Here is a 5428-nt window from a genome sequence, read left to right as displayed (position 1 = left end):
CGCTCTTTCTCGGACAAAAATGATATATCACCATGTTTGAGCCCAATTCGACCTATTCACATTGTATACTCTCTCACGCACATCGTCTATCTAGGTCACTCTCTCCAACCCGTCTCACTCTTTCGATCGCATGTCCCCTATGTGATCGGTTGACCTTGCTTCCTCCCACGCACAAAATATATCTACACGTCTGTGACTGGATCATCTCTCAAGCTCTATCTTACAGCCCCCACCCTTACCAAAAGCTCAATCAGACAATATCTCTCCAGAGCACATATATTTGTTCAATGAATGTCGGACCACACTCATTTTGTCTCTCTATCTATATGTCTCTCGATTGACCTCGCTTTCTCACACCGTATCTTCCACGCGTTGAAGCTACTACCTTTCCATCCCTCGCAAAGCTGGAGCTATTTACATTGCGAGGGGCACTCCAACCTTGGATTAATTTGGGTAGGCATTTATTCCGGTCAGTTTAGATTATATTTTTGTAGCATTCGGCCCACAACTACTCCAAACACCGTTGCAACCCACACAACTCCCCTAGTTGATTTCCCTCTGGCTCGGTCATCGCTCTCTCGCACGTCCTTTCTCGCCTTCAACTCGCACCATGGTATTATTGAAAAAACTATGTTGTTCTCTTTAATTATTATAAATAAGCTACAAAACTACACACCGATAGTCCACTTGGAATGGAACAAATTTCGACCCACAAATTAAAGTGCTACAAACTACACACCGAGGGGCCCACATGTCATGAAACAAATTTGGACCCATATATAAATTAAAAAATAAAGGACGAGGATCGAACATGCGACCGGGCCTTCAAGGCACACGTCAATAGGCAACATACATAGAATAGCAATGTTTGTTGTACCCCCTTTGTTCACATAATGTTTTTATATTACCACAACCTAATTAATGGATAACATGTAATATTATTTTTAGTACTATTCGCCTTCACTTACTGGTGGGTTCCATGTGTGCTCTCTCTCTCTCCTCCCCTTCTGCTTTAGACTCACGGGCAAACAGGAAGAACTCGCGGGCGATGTTGCCGTTGACCATATCTGGACGCGTTCACAAGTCACGACACCAGTTTCACGTACTAGCAGCACTAGTCAGTGTGTACGTGCAATGCACATTAATTTGGAAGTATATTAAGTGCATTCGGATATTAACTACTAGGATATTATTTGCGTGTTGCCATGTGATTAGCACTATTTTTGGCATGAAATTAACTGCACGCTAAACATGTTGAGCGCTCGACATTGAAGCAGTCTAGGTCGTTGGATGAAAAGGAATACATGTGGCTTGATGACATTTTATATTTAATTTGATACGGCTCTAGCAGAACATTCAATCGATCAAACCATACATTTCGTTCAGTCTGACTCCGACTTTAAATTATACGACGATTGATATAAAATAAACGGAAATGATAAACGTTCGGATTTTAAGCATGGCAATCCGAATGTTTTTCATGGCAAATTTAGATTACGTGGCGGCGGCGGGGGCGTCTCGCGGTGGGAAGCGGCTCCTCTGCCGTGCTCTGTGTGTCGTCCGGCCACTGACCGACGGAGACGGCGGCGTCTTGCGCCTGTTGTTGGCGTACTCCTGGACGTTGGCCTAGCTTCAAGGAAGGCCAAAATGTTCTGGACTTTGGAGAGAGTCAACTGGCGGGAGGAGGCGACTGGCGTTGGTGCAAGGAAGCGGTCGACGGCGGCCATCCATGCCGCTGAGGGCGGCACTCACCCGCGTGGGGACAGGCGCTGTCAATGGCGCGACGGAGACATTCGTGTGCACGGGCACCGGCACAGGCGCGCACGTCAGTGCATGCGCAGGCGCATGCGCTGGCAGGTGCATGGGCACCAGCACGGGCGTGCGCATCAGTGCACGCGCAGGCGCATGCGCTGGCAGGTGCACGGGCGCGTGAAAGTCGGCGGGGACCTCGTGGAACCCCGTGGCATCAAGCTCGGCGACAATGTGCGGCTCCCAGCCCATCAATGCCACGGGAGCCGGAACGGGAGCGGGGACAGGCGCGGCGTCTTCCCGCAAGGCCAGTTCAAGCTCGTCCCAAAGCGCCTTATGCTCTTGAGACTCCGGCTGGGTATCTTCCTCATGAAACTGGAACACTAAGGGCAGACCATCGTGATGCGGCATGGCGTACGTTTAGGTCAGGCTAGTTGGAGGTAGACGACAGGAGAATCGAAGAGGAAGAGAGATGATTGTAGCGATACCGGGTAGTGCGGGGTTGATTTTAAACTGCGGCACCGGCGACATTAAAAGTGGGAGCAGTTGGGACGACGGTGGGCGGCGGAGCCTGGTCAAAGGGCTCGCCTCCCGGTGAGTCTGCACAGTGGTCTGCTCGCACGCCTCCCTAATAGCCGGCGCAGCGGTCTGCTCGCACGCCTCCCGTCGACTCACACGCTTGCTGGGACGACACCTGCCGATGAGAAGCGGGGACTCGTGGCGGCACGTAAACGCCCACGGTTTCAATAGTGAAAGCATTCGCCTTAACGTGACAGGTCTTTGTTCCAAAATACCTTGGCTCTTCATTTGTGCAACTTGTCATAAGCAGCTTGTCTCGAATTGAAGAAAAAACTTACGAAGTAATATTTGTGCCATATCACGTGACCATGCTCAGTTTCAAGAATTTATGCTCACTTTTGGATTTTCTGAAATTTAAGATCCAGGATTTGAAACAATATCATAACTTGCATCATGCAATAAATTTTCAAGTCGTACATCTGTCCTGTTGTATTTCTTAAGAATGGATTTGGTCAAACATTTTTCTTAGTTAAACCTCCTTTCCGGTTTATAGGGCTCAATTCAAAAATCTCACCAACCCAAGGTATATGGTGAGTGGTGGAACAATTGTTGTAGTTTGCAAAACCACTCAATTAATGCGCTTGTTTTCCTCAAAAATTGTGTTTACGAATGCATTAATTGCAATGCATGCATGCATAAAGTACATGCATTGATCAATTTTCTCTTAATTCTTGCATGTAATGATTTATTGCACCTTGAAATATGAACATGTGATGGGGAACAACCAAATTGAGACTTATAAAATGGGAAAACTAAAATTTTGAGATAAGCTCTATAAACCGTAAAAGGATAATCCCTGCGTACTGATACGTCTCCAACGTATCTATAATTTTTGATTGTTCCATGCTATTATATTACCTATTTTGGATGTTTATGGGCTTTATTTTATACATTATTATCATTTTTGGGACTAACCTACTAATCGGAGGCCCAGCCCGTATTGCTGTTTTTTGCCTATTTCAGTATTTCGAAGAAAACGAATATCAAACGGAGTCCAAAAGGAATGAAACCTTCGGGAACGTGATTTTTGGAACGAACAAGATCCGGAGAGCTTGGAGTGCAAGTCAAGAAACAACCGGAGCCTCCACGAGATAGGAGGGCGCTCCCCCCTGTAGGGCGCGCCCCCCTGTCTCGTGGGCCCCTCGGGCGTCCACCGACGTACTTCTTCCTCCTATATATATCTATGGACCCCGAAAACATCCAGGGGCACCACGAAACACAATTTCCACCATCGTAACCTTCTGTATCCGCGAGATCCCATCTTGGAGCCTTCGCCGGCACTCTGCCGGAGGGGGAATCGACCAAGGGCCTCTACATCAACACCTTGCCCCTCCTATGAGTTGTGAGTAGTTTACCACAGACCTACGGGTCCATAGTTATTAGCTAGATGGCTTCTTCTCTCTTTTTGGATCTCAACACAATGTTCTCCCCCTCTCTTGTGGAGATCTATTCGATGTAATCTCTTTTTGCGGTGTGTTTGTCGAGATCCGATGAATTGTGGGTTTATGATCAGATTTATCTATGGATATTAATTGAATCTTCTCCGAATTGTTTTATGTATGATTGAATTATCTTTGCAAGTCTCTTCGAATTATCGGTTTGGTTTGGCCTAATGATTGATCTTTCTTGCCATGGGAGAAGTGCTTAGCTTTGGGTTCAATCTTGCGGTGTTCTTACCCAGTGACAGAAAGGGTTGCAAGACACGTATTGTATTGTTGCCATCGAGGACAACAAGATGGGGTTATATCATATTGCATGAGTTTATCCCTCTACATCATGTCATCTTGCTTAATGTGTTACTCTGTTCTTATGAACTTAATACTCTAGATGAATGCTGGATAGCGGTCAATGTGTGGAGTAGTAGTAGTAGATGCAGGTAGGAGTCGGTCTACTTGTTATGGACGTGATGCCTATATACATGATCATGCCTAGATAATGTCATATATATTCGCTGTTCTATCAATTGCTCGACAGTAATTTATTCACCCACCATAACACTTATGCTCTCGAGAGAAGCCTCTAGTGAAACCTATGGCCCCCGGGTCTATCTCTTATCATATTTGCTTTCAATCTACTTATATTTGCATCTTTACTTTCTTGCATCTATAGTATAAAAATACCAAAAATATATTTATCTTATCATACTATCTCTATCAGATCTCACTTTCGCAAGTGGCCGTGAAGGGATTGACAGCCCCTTTATTGCGTTGGTTGCGAGTTCTCAGTCTGTTAGTGTATGTGCGTGGGACTTTTGAGGAGCCTCCTACTGGATTGATACCTTGGTTCTCAAAAACTGAGGGAAATACTTACGCTACACTTGCTGCATCACCCTCTCCTCTTCGGGGAAAACCAACGCTAGCTCAAGACGTAGCACGTACCAGTGCATTGCCTGATATATTAACTCAAGTACTAGGCATGAACAAACGGGCTCAATTCTGTGCTCATCCTGGTGTAGTAGTAGTAGTACTAGGCAATGCAGTTGACGGGTGACCTTGACGAGCGGCGACCAAGGGAATTGAACCGTTCTCGACACGGTAGGTAACGTTGTCTAGTTACTAAAGCATCCCTCCGTTGTTCATCGGTAGTCATTATGGACCGGGGACATGAGGGGAATTTCCTAGGGCTAGAATTCTGGCCGCCAGATATTTCGACTTGAAACACTGAGGCTCGACTGGTTGGGGTTGCCTAATGTGCGTACCACACACGCCACCTAAGGACACGAGCCCGTTTTTTTAGGATCAACACGAGCCAAGGTCTGGCTGGTACGCCGTTGGGTCCTACCATTCGAGAATACGAAAGAAACCTTTTAAATTGCCGAACGAATATATGTGTATTACAATACCCGTATTTTTCTTGCAAATACTATTCTCAACGTGATAATTGATTTATGACGAGTTGTTGAATTAGAGTGAGTTTGTGATATAGTGATCTCAACGTGGATTTCACATTTCATGGTATCCCTAGTAAGTTTTCCAATGCAAATTCAAATTTAAAAGATGAACAATATGGAGGTGATAAAACTTTGTATGTATCAAGCATATGACCACACACACACACACACACACAAACACACACACACACACGCACAGAGAAACACACG

This window comes from Triticum dicoccoides, chromosome 4B, assembly GCF_002162155.2.
Source record: "Triticum dicoccoides isolate Atlit2015 ecotype Zavitan chromosome 4B, WEW_v2.0, whole genome shotgun sequence".
Lineage (NCBI taxonomy): Eukaryota > Viridiplantae > Streptophyta > Magnoliopsida > Poales > Poaceae > Triticum > Triticum dicoccoides.
Note: the sequence above shows the minus strand (reverse complement) of the source record.